Source organism: Pseudophryne corroboree, chromosome 9, assembly GCF_028390025.1.
Source record: "Pseudophryne corroboree isolate aPseCor3 chromosome 9, aPseCor3.hap2, whole genome shotgun sequence".
NCBI classification, from domain to species: Eukaryota; Metazoa; Chordata; class Amphibia; order Anura; family Myobatrachidae; genus Pseudophryne; species Pseudophryne corroboree.
In genome coordinates, this window is record NC_086452.1 from 310,003,144 (window position 1) to 310,015,161 (window position 12,018).

At 43.9% G+C, this 12,018-nt stretch overlaps 1 protein-coding gene across 1 annotated transcript in view; it reads left to right on the forward strand.

Annotated features, from left to right (window-relative positions):
• Nucleotides 1–12,018, forward strand: part of GRIN2B (glutamate ionotropic receptor NMDA type subunit 2B) — a 1,069,942-nt gene that overhangs the window by 480,590 nt on the left and 577,334 nt on the right. The gene's annotated exons all lie outside the window — the stretch shown is intronic.

The window sequence follows — 12,018 nt, forward strand, 5'->3', positions numbered from 1 at the left end:
TCCATATCATCCCCATTCAATACAGACAGACTGTGAGTCGGCTAGTTAGTAAGCTGTAAAGCATTCTGGAGTTTGGTTTGCTCTTTCAGTATATTCTGATATTGGCAATTATGTGGGATCTATGTGAAGCTCCAAATTGCCCAAGGCTGCACTGACAGATCATGTACTGATCCAGCTTCTAAAGTGTCTCAGCAGTAAGAGGAGGTTAAGCAGACAGACTTAGAAGATCATAACCTCTCCCCTGATCTATCCCTACAGGACCTTCCTGAGCAAGTAGAGGATAACTAAAGGACAGTCATAAAATAACCAGTCTGCCTGTATTTGACAGATAACTAAATGCAGAAATCTTTTTAGAATTCTGTACTCCTTGTGAAATGCTTTTACAGTACATACTGGGCACTGGAACCATTAACAGCACCAATATCTACCACTAATATGCATGTTGAACAAATCTACCGGCAAGAGAGGACATTGATTGCAGATCTGGGACAAGCCTGTGTGCAGTCTGCACCTGCAGAACTATGGGCCTAATTCAGAGTTGATCGCAGCAGCCAATTTGTTAGCAGTTGGGCAAAACCATGTGTACTGGAGGGGGGGGGGGGGGGGGCAGATGTAACGTGTGCAGAGAGAGTTAGATTTGGGTGTGTTCAAACTGAAATCTAAATTGCAGTGTAAAAATAAAGCAGCCAGTATTTACCCTGCACAGAAATAAAATAACCCACCCAAATCTAACTCTCTCAGCAAATGTTATATCTGCCACACCTGCAGTACACAGTGCAGTGCAAAACGCCCAACTACTAACAAATTTGCTGCTGCGATCATATGCTGCATATATGATTTCATTAGAGAAACAGTCAATTTATTTCTGATTGTATACAGTGCAAATCCTTGTTTAAAACTCTTTAGTAAAACAGTAATCAATTAACTCCACCAATAATATAATTTATTTAATATTGTGAAATAGTATCCTAGAGCTATATGCTGGCAGGGTGACCGGCGATGGCTAACTAACACTGCTATGGCATACAATTTGCTATACCCTCTATGACAACTGATATATACACTCCCACAGTCCATTAGCACCAACTGTACATGCTCCCTTATATTTCATTTATTCCTTCTCTCCTACTCCTTTAGAGTCTTCTCCAAGTCATGTTTATCTTTAGAGCAGACATGTCAACCTCTGGTACAATAATGTAGTTAGACGTGTTTGGGTTGGTGCAGAGTGAACAATGGAAAAATACAAATATGACTTAGAGCTCACAGTCAGGGGTGTTTAAAAAAACAAAGCTACAGTACATGTAACGTGGACAAAATCTTGAGGTTTGCACTTTTAAAAGCTCATTTAAGTGCGCTCAATAAGGCATTACAGCATGTATTTAGTGATTGTTCTCATAGAACACTGTATTTCACAGAGTGGTGACACTTGTAAATGCTGCAAGCAATCAGAAAAAAAATTACTACATCATGGACATGTTTAGGGGGCATTACACATGAAAAATACAGGGTGGTCCATAAGTGTGGAAATATTCAAGAAAGAATAAAGTTATGTTAAAACAAAGAATACCATTGTTTTTCTTATATAATTCTGCTTCTTTTTGATATGTCACGACTACCTTCCCAATTACAAAAATAGAGTTGCATCTAAGATGGCCAATTTCAAGATGGCCGCCATACTGGTGACATATCCTAAAAAGTTTCCCCCCCCCCACTCCCATATCATATGTGTAGACAATGGATTAATATTTCCTTACTCATTTCCTTTTTCTCTAACGTCCTAAGTGGATGCTGGGGACTCCGTCAGGACCATGGGGTTTAGCGGCTCCGCAGGAGACAGGGCACAATAATAAAAGCTTTAGGATCAGGTGGTGTGCACTGGCTCCTCCCCCTATGACCCTCCTCCAAGCCTCAGTTAGATCTTTGTGCCCGGCCGAGAAGGGTGCAATCTAGGTGGCTCTCCTGAGCTGCTTAGAATAAAAGTTTAAGTTAGGTTTTTTATTTTCAGTGAGTCCTGCTGGCAACAGGCTCACTGCTACGAGGGACTTAGGGGAGAGAAGTAAACTCACCTGCGTGCAGGATGGATTTGCTTCTTAGGCTACTGGACACCATTAGCTCCAGAGGGAGTCGGAACACAGGTCTCACCCTGGGGTTCGTCCCGGAGCCGTGCCGCCGACCCCCCTTGCAGATGCCGAAGTTGAAGAGGTCCAGAGGTCCAGAAACAGGCGGCAGAAGACTTTCAGTCTTCATAAGGTAGCGCACAGCACTGCAGCTGTGCGCCATTGTTGTCAGCACACTTCATACCAGCGGTCACTGAGGGTGCAGGGCGCTGGGGGGGGCGCCCTGGGCAGCAATGTATTATACCTTTTTTATGGCTAAAATACATCACATATAGCCCTTGAGGCTATATGGATGTATTTAACCCCTGCCAGATCTCACAAACTCCGGGAGAAGAGCCCGCCGTTTTAGGGGGCGGGGCCTATTCTCCTCAGCACACGGCGCCATTTTCCTGCTCAGCTCTGCTGTGAGGAAGGCTCCCAGGCTCTCCCCTGCACTGCACTACAGAAACAGGGTTAAAACAGAGAGGGGGGGGCACTTATTTGGCGATATGATTACATATGTGAAAATGCTATAAGGGAAAACACTTGTATAAGGGGTTGTCCCTGTATAATTATAGCGTTTTTGGTGTGTGCTGGCAAACTCTCCCTCTGTCTCCCCAAAGGGCTAGTGGGGTCCTGTCCTCTATCAGAGCATTCCCTGTGTGTGTGCTGTGTGTCGGTACGTGTGTGTCGACATGTAGGAGGACGATGTTGGTGAGGAGGCGGAGCAAATTGCCTGTATTGGTGATGTCACTCTAGGGAGTCGACACCGGAATGGATGGCTTATTTAGGAATTACGTGATAATGTCAACACGATGCAAGGTCGGTTGACGACATGAGACGGTCGGCAAACAAATTAGTACCTGTCCAGGCGTCTCAGACACCGTCAGGGGCTTGTAAAAACGCCCATTTACCTCAGTTGGTCGACACAGACACAGACACGGACACTGACTTCAGTGTCGACGGTGAAGAAACAAACGTATTTTCCTTTAGGGCCACACGTTACATGTTAAGGGCAATGAAGGAGGTGTTACATATTTCTGATACTACAAGTACCACAAATAAGGGTATTATGTAGGGTGGGAATAATCTACTTGTAGTTTTTCCTGAATCGGATAAATTAAAGTGTGTGATGATACGTGGGTTTCCTCCGATAGAAAATTATTGGAGGTATACCTTTTCCCGCCAGAAGTGAGGGCGAGTTGGGAAACACACCTTAGGGTGGATAAGGCGCTCACACGCTTATAAAAACAAGTGGCGTTACCGTCTCCAGATACGGCCGCCCTCAAAGAGCCAGCTGATAGGAAGCTGAAAAATATCCTAAAAAGTATATACACACATACTGGTGTTATACTACGACCAGCAATCGCCTCAGCCTGGATGTGCAGCGCTGGGGGGGGCTTGGTCGGATTTCCTGACTGAAAATATTGATACCCTTGACAGGAACAATATTTTATTGACTATAGAGCATTTTAAGGATGCATTTCTATATATGCGAGATGCGCAGAGGGATATTTGCATTCTGGCATCAAGAGTAGATGTGATGTCCATATCTGCCAGACGATGTTTATAGACACGACAGTGGTCAGGTGATGCAGATTCCAGACGGCACATGGAAGTATTGCCATATAAAGGGGCGGTCCATCGGACCTGGTGGCCATGGCAACAGCTGGAAAATCCACTTTTGTTACCCCAAGTCACATCTCAGCAGAAAAGGACACAGTCTTTTCAGTCTCAGTCCTTTCGTACCCATAAAGGCAGGCGGGCAAAAGGCCAGTCATATCTGCCCAGGGTTAGAGGAAAGGGAAGAAGACTGCAGCAGGCAGCCCATTCCCAGGAACAGAAGTCCTCCACAGCTTCTGCCAAGTCCGCAGCATGACGCTGGGGCCATACAAGCGGACTCAGGTGCGGTGGGGGGTCATCTCAAGAGTTTCAGCACGCAGTGGGCTCACTCGCAAGTGGACTCCTGGATCCTACACGTAGTATCCCAGGTGTACATTGGAAATTCAAAACGTCTTCCCCTCACAAGTTCCTGAAGTCTGCTTTACCAACGTCTCCCTCCGACAGGGAGGCAGTATTGGAAAAAAATTCACAGGCTGTATTCCCAGCAGGTGATAATCAAAGTACCCCTCCTACAACAAGGGAAGGGGTATTATTCCACACTATATTGTGGTACTGAAGCCAAACGGCTCGGTGAGATCTAAAAGATTTGAACAATTACATACAAGGGTTCAAATCAAGATGGAGTCACTCAGAGCAGTGATAGCGAACCAGGACGATATGGTGTCACTGGATATCAGGGACGCTTACCTACATGTCCAAATTTTGCCCTTCTCACCATTTTGCCCTTCTCACCATTGCACATTCTGTGGCAGGCTTGCCACAGCCAAAATCAGTAAAAGCCCATTCCACAAGGAAGTGGGCTCATCTTGGGCGGCTGCCCGAGGGGTCTCGGCTTTACAACTTTGCCGAGCTGCTACTTGGTCAGGGGCACACCCTGACTGAGGAGGACCTGGAGTTCTCTCATTCGGTGCTGCAGAGTCATCCGCACTCTCCCGCCCGTTTGGGAGCTTTGGTATACCAAGGGTATCTCAGGTTCGTGGTACAGAAATGTCACTATCAGTTCAGACGCTGCCGTTTGGATTGTCCACGGCACCCCGGGTCTTTACCATGGTAATGGCCGAAATGATGATTCTTCCTAAAAGAAATATGGACGCTTTCCTGATAAGGGCAAGGTCCAGAGAACAGTTGGCGGTCGGAGTAGCACTATCTCAAGTAGTTCTACGACAGCACGAGTGGATTCTAAATATTCCAAAATCGCAGCTTTTTCCGACGACACGTCTAATGTTCCTAGGAATGATTCTGGACACAGTCCAGAAAAGGATGTTTTCTCCCGGAGAAGAAGACCAGGGAGTTATCCGAGCTAGTCAGGAACCTCCTAAAACCAGGAAAAGTATCAGTGCATCATTGCACAAGGGTCCTGTGAAAAATGGTGGTTTCTTACAAAGCGATCCCATTCGGTAGATTTCACGCAAGAACCTTTCAGTGGAATCTGCTGGGAAAATGGTCCGGATCACATCTTCAGATGCATCAGCGGACAACCCTGTCTCCAAGGACAAGGGTGTTTTCTTCTGCGGTGGCTGCAGAGTGCTCATCTATGAAAGGGCCGCAGATTCGACATTCAGGACTGGGTCCTGGTGACCACGGATGCCAGCCTGAGTGGCTGGGGAGCAGTCACACAAGGAAAACATTTCCAGGGAGTGTGATCAAGTCTGGAGACTTCTCTCCACATAAATATACTGGAGCTAAGGGCAATTTACAAGGCTCTAAGCTTAGCAAGACCTCTGCTTCAAGGTTAGCCGGTATTGATCCAGTGGGACAACATCACGGCAGTCGCCCACGTAAACAGACAGGGCGGCACATGAAGCAGGAGGGAAATGGCAGAAACTGCAAGGATTCTTCGCTGGGCGAAAAATCATGTGATAACACTCTCAGCAGTGTTAATTCCGGGAGCGGAAAACTGGGAAGCAAACTTCCTCAGCAGGCATAACCTCCACCCGGGAGAGTGGGGACTTCAGCGGGAAGTCTTCCACATGATTGTAAACCGTTGGGAAAAACCAAAGGTGGACATGATGGCGTCCCGCCTGAACAAAAAACTAGACAAATATTGCGCCAGGTCAAGGGACCCTCAGGCAATAGCGGTGGACGCTCTGGTAACACTGTGGGTGTACCAGTCAGGGTATGTGTTCCCTCCTATGCATCTCATACCAAAAGTACTGAGAATCATAAGAAGGAGATGAGTAAGAACGATACTCGTGGTTCCGGATGGGTCAAGAAGGACTTGGTACCCGGAACTTCAAGAGATGCTCACGGAAGAACCGTGGCCTCTACCTTTAAGAAAGGACCTGCTCCAGCATGGGCCTTGTCTGTTCCAAGACTTACCGCGGCTGCGTTTGACGGCATGGCAGTTGAACGCCGGATCCTGAAAGGGCATTCCAGATGAAGTCATCCCTACCCTGGTCGAAGCCAGGAAGGATGTAACCGCAAAACATTTTCACCGCATTTGGCGAAAATATGTTGCGTGGTGTGAGGCCAAGAAGGTCCCTACAGAGGAATTCCAACTGGGTCGTTTCCTACATTTCCTGAAAACAGGACTGTCTATGGGCCTAAAATTAGGGTCCATTAAGGTTCAAATTTCGACCCTGTCAAATTTCTTCCAGAAAGAACTGGCTTCAGTGCCTGAAGTTCAGACGTTTGTAAAAGGGGTACTGCATATACAGCCTCCTTTTGTGCCCCCAGTGGCACCTTGGGATCTCAATGTTGTTTTGAGTTTCCTAAAGTCACATTGGTGATCCACTCACCACTGTGGAATTAAAATATTTCACATGGAAGGTGAAGATTCTATTAGCCCTGGCTTCAGCCAGGCGTGTGTCAGAATGGGCGGCTTTATCATATAAACGCCCTTACTTAATTTTTCATTCTGACAGGGCAGAATTGAGGACTCGTCCTCAATTTCTCCTTAAGGTGTTTTCTGTTTTTCACATGAACCAACCTATTGTGGTACCTGCGGCTACTAGGGACTTGGAGGACTCCAAGTTACTTGACGTTGTCAGGGCCCTGAAAATATATGTTTCCAGGACGACTGGAGTCAGAAAATCTGACTCGCTGTTTAAGCCTGTATGCACCCAACAAGATGGGTGTTCCTGCTTCTAAGCAGACGATTGATCGCTGGATTTGTGGTACAATTCAGCTTGCACATTCTGTGGCAGGCTTGCCACAGCCAAAATCAGTAAAAGCCCATTCCACAAGGAAGTGGGCTCATCTTGGGCGGCTGCCCGAGGGGTCTCGGCTTTACAACTTTGCCGAGCTGCTACTTGGTCAGGGCACACCCTGACTGAGGAGGACCTGGAGTTCTCTCATTCGGTGCTGCAGAGTCATCCGCACTCTCCCGCCCGTTTGGGAGCTTTGGTATAATCCCCATGGTCCTGACGGAGTCCCCAGCATCCACTTAGGACGTTAGAGAAAATAAGAATTTACTTACCGATAATTCTATTTCTCGTAGTCCGTAGTGCGGATTGTCTGCAATACTTGTACATAGTTATTGTTACAAAAATCGGGTTATTCTTGTTGTGAGCCATCTTTTCAGAGGCTCCTTCGTTGTTATCATACTGTTAACTGGGTTCAGATCACAGGTTGTACGGTGTGATTGGTGTGGCTGGTATGAGTCTTACCCGGGATTCAATATCCTTCCTTATTATGCACGCTCGTCCGGGCACAGTATCCTAACTGAGGCTTGGAGGAGGGTCATAGGGGGAGGAGCCAGTGCACACCAACTGATCCTAAAGCTTTTATTATTGTGCCCTGTCTCCTGCGGAGCCGCTAAACCCCATGGTCCTGACGGAGTCCCCAGCATCCACTACGGACTACGAGAAATAGAATTATCGGTAAGTAAATTCTTATTTTTTAGAAGTGTGTTTCACACGTATGGACCACTTTGTAGTATGACATTCAGCAGGATGATACTATCAGATATAAAACTATTAAAATAAACAATTATATATAAAACTATGGTGGCACTATTAAATATAGAATTATTTATGGTGATACTATTACTTATGAAACCATTTGTGGATACATAAATATGAAACACAGTAGGGCATCATTATTATATTTACATATTTAGTGGCACTACTGTATTTAATTAAATTCACAGGGCACTGGTAAATTTATTAAGATCTATGGGGGCATGTTATATAACATCTTCCAGTAGTACTCACAGGCCAAGGGTACCAGTAGGGCACCCATATGTAGCCCAGTAGGGCAGTAGAGTGAGCTGGGCTTAATGGCAGCATCATGTCCACTCCCCCAATTTGACCTCCTACAATGCTAAGGATAAGTACCACTCATCCTTATGCTGCAAATAAATTATTGCTCATTTCAGGAGAAAGAAAAACTTCCTCTTAAAACAAGAGTCTACTGATAAATTAATTGACAGTAGGTCTAGGTATAAGGCTTGTTCACAGGCTATCATTGTCCTCAATTTTTTAGTATAATAGATTGTATACACTGTGGTTTAATTAGCTTTATTGACAGCATGGTTGTCAGGAATGCAGTTATGGAAGCCACAGACACAACTGACAGAAATGCAAGACTTGCCAAATTCTACTTTCACAAAATGTATATACAGGTATCATACATTGATTTTAATAAAATAAGACAAACATTCTACATTTTAAGTTTACTTGTCATTAAACAAGAAAACATGATATACCTGCAAAACTAATTGCTAAAATTAATGTGGGGCCATATTTAATGAAAAGTTCCTTTGGAGGCCAAAGTAATAATCCCTCCATCATCCTTAACTTCAATACAGAACTAAGCATGTGAGCCAAAAAGACTAAGCAGCAGATTCAGAGATGGCTGTAACCGCTGTGTCTTTGTACAAATATTCTGTAGAAGACAGGCGCTCACGGCATGCTTTGCTTGTCCAAAGATGCAGTGTCGGATCATCTGCATGAACATCGATCATCTGAGTAACCCCTCAGGTTACTCAGCATGGCCGGGATATTCACGCTTTTGGGGTCAGTGGAGCTGCGTCAGAAGATGCAGCCACTGGCCTCGGCGTATCTTAAAAATGGGGCTGGTGCACCCTCGTTTTTGTGCATTAACATGACATTTATATACATCTCTGAATCAGGCCCCAAATGACACATGTGAAGTACATTCTACTAGATGTTGGGAACCAGTTTCCCAGCAGGCAATACAAGGGGTGTCTAAGTTATAAGCACAGTAATAGTGGGAGACTGCTATATCAGTGTAAAGAGCCAATGAGGATCTTGGGGCTTGTTACAAATGGAATATATTTACTGTAGTATGATATTTTGTCATATTAGTGTTTGATTATTTCTGGTTAGAATAAATCATTCTAATTTTAGATATAATAAATTATTTTTTTTAAATAAAGTAATGTTCCCATTTCTATCATGGAATGCAATTACTTACATATTAGAATAGTATAAATAAAGAATTTCAGGTGATAAAGTTGCCTAGCAAATGTAGCAACAGTGTTAAAAGCTATTTAGATATCATACTGTAGATTGCATTGCCAGAAAAATGGTAACAGATTATATTAAGACTTGTAAAAAATCTTAATAAAATGCCATATTGCATAAATAACAAACATAATAAAACTTATAAGGAAAATATTTGTAACGTGACACAACACTGTTTCCAGATTATAGAGCCAAGATGAACGGAAAAAAAAAAATCCAATATGTACCTAAATGACTCTCAGGGCCCACGCATGGTGCACAGACCTCCCATTTATCACAAAATGCTTTTAAGACCCTCAAAAAACCCAACATGCCATTTGAGCCCATTTATACTACAAATCTTTTTTTACCTGGTGTAAACTAGAAATTCTGAATATTAATATTTTATCCTGATCTCTTAGAAACAGATTCATGAGGCAGAGTAGGACTTTTGTCAGCTTGCATAGCATAGAACGCATATTCGTGACATGCATAAATACCCTTGTAAAAACCATAGTAATTGGGTGGTGACTGAGGTCAGGTACAAATAGCCTGAGGAAGAAGAGGATCACCAGGACTATCTAACCTTCTTTGATTGGCTGGCTTTGGATTCACCACTGAAGATGATAGGTGCTTGGATTCACCACTCAAGATGATAGGTGCTTTTCTAATAAGTCGTGGTATTTCGTATTGCCACAAAGAGTTTTCAGTCAAGTTGCTGGTACTGAGAAACACAGTGAATGACTTCAATTGAATAACAACACTGCTTTATATTAGGCACATGAACTGACCATGAAGGCATTACTTCAAAAAGTTCTCATTTTTCAGTTTGTGCTGTAAGGATGTGGTTAAGGGAGTCCAATTCCCTACATCCCTTTTAGCTGGTAGAAAGGGATTCAATGTCCTACTTGTTCACCAGACCAATGCATTCCTGGATACCAGTGATAAAAATAGATTACATTCTCCACCTCTTTTCCAGTCTGAACGTGTCCACATTGTTGTAATCAGGAACCTTGTGACCTTCTTGTTTTGAATTGTTTCCAATTCATTAATGACACAGATCTCCTCTACAGCTTTGTACACATACTAATGTTATTCCATACTCATTTCACACATCGCAAGGCGACTGCATCATTGTAACTGCCTGTGCATGAATTTCCTCCAGCAAGACAATAGTGTGTCAGTGTCCCCGGTGGAAGGGCATCATTTTCATATCTATCCCCTGCTCTTTTGAAAATTAACTTTATTATTTTTAATTAATGTGGACTTTTCATATCTTCCTTCTGTATATTTGAGAAATAGAAACTCAGTGTGACATCAAACTGTGAGGAAATCAGATTACTTTTTTGTTTTTCTCTTTTTGTAACAGCGATTGTGTCCAAGGGTTTGGTTTATTTGTATTCAGGGCTGCATTGTGCTCTCAGTCAGTGGAATAATGTGCAAAGAGATGGTTGAAGGGCAATTTTACATACACATGTCATCCTTTTTTTGCTTTTCAGAAAAATGTTAAAACATGAATATTAAAGATGGGGCAGAACAGTGGCACAGAAGTTAGCATTGTTTCCTCACAGCACTGTGGTCATGAGTCGTGTTGGGTATGAAATGCTTACAGTCGGGATCCCAACCGTCAGAATCCTGATGGATTGGAGTAATCTAACCTGCCATAGCCTAACCCTAACCTCTCACTTCCGCAGCCTAACCCTAGCCGTCCGACCTAAAGCCTAACCCTAACCTCCACAACCCACGCAGCTTAACCCCAAGGCCAGTACTTACTTACAGGATCTGTCGAGATTCTGACCACCGGGATCCCACTGTCTGTATTTTGACTGTCGGGATCCTGACTGTATCCCCAGGAGTCAGTTCACAGCTGTGTGGCTCCACTCTGTGTGGTGCTTGCGTGCCCTTTCTGTGCTTGTGCTGGTTTTCGCCACATACTCTGGTCTCCTCCCGCAACCCAAAAGATGGCAAAAGCCATTACAACATATGCGCTACACTCCACAAAACCATCTAACAGAGGAATCCGTAGGCTCTCTCCCCTGCTATATCTGCTCGAACATGCACAGTCTGATGATTTTCTGCTAACACATCGCAAGGACGATCTCCTTTCGCAACCCCTGTCCCTGTGTGTGAAATGTGGAAAATGCCTTAGCTATTTAGGGCGAGATGCACTAAGTTTTGGAGAGAGATAAAGCAGAGAGAGATAAACTACCAACCAATCAGATCCTGTCATTTTTCAAACACAGCCTGTAACATGGCAGTTAGGAGCTGATTGGCTGATACTTTATGGCTCTCCACTTTATTACTCTCCAAGGCTTAGTACATATCCCCCATTTCTTATTGCTGCAATAAGTGACTATAAGAAATTCTAATTATTGGGACAAAGTCCCAGCAATTGATAAATATACAGCTAAATCTGTTGCATTTACGTCCATACCCACCCACTCGCCATGCAGCTGATGTTGGCAGACTTACATTTTTCAGCACAAATAGTTTTTTGTGCTGTACAATCCAAACCTGATTAATCTTGGTTTGATGAAGCAGGGTGGAGGGTGGCGATCTCTGCTATGTGACCAGAGAAAGCTGATTTTCATCACATTCAGCAGTGTAGTAAGGACTCTATTACAGTGAGTAGGCAATGTATGGCACTCCAGCTGCTGTGGAACTAAACATCCAAGCATGCCCTGCTGGGATGTTAGCTTGGCCTAACTTCAAAACTGTGGCAGTGCTTGCTGGAATGTGTAGTTCTAAAGCTGCTGGGAAGCCAAACGTTGCTTACCTCTATATAAGAGCATGATTCTAACCAATGATTAAAATGAGTAGATTGTTGCATTTAAAAATTATACTCTGGATATATTTGCTTTTTGATATTATTCCCAGAAGCCTTCAATAGT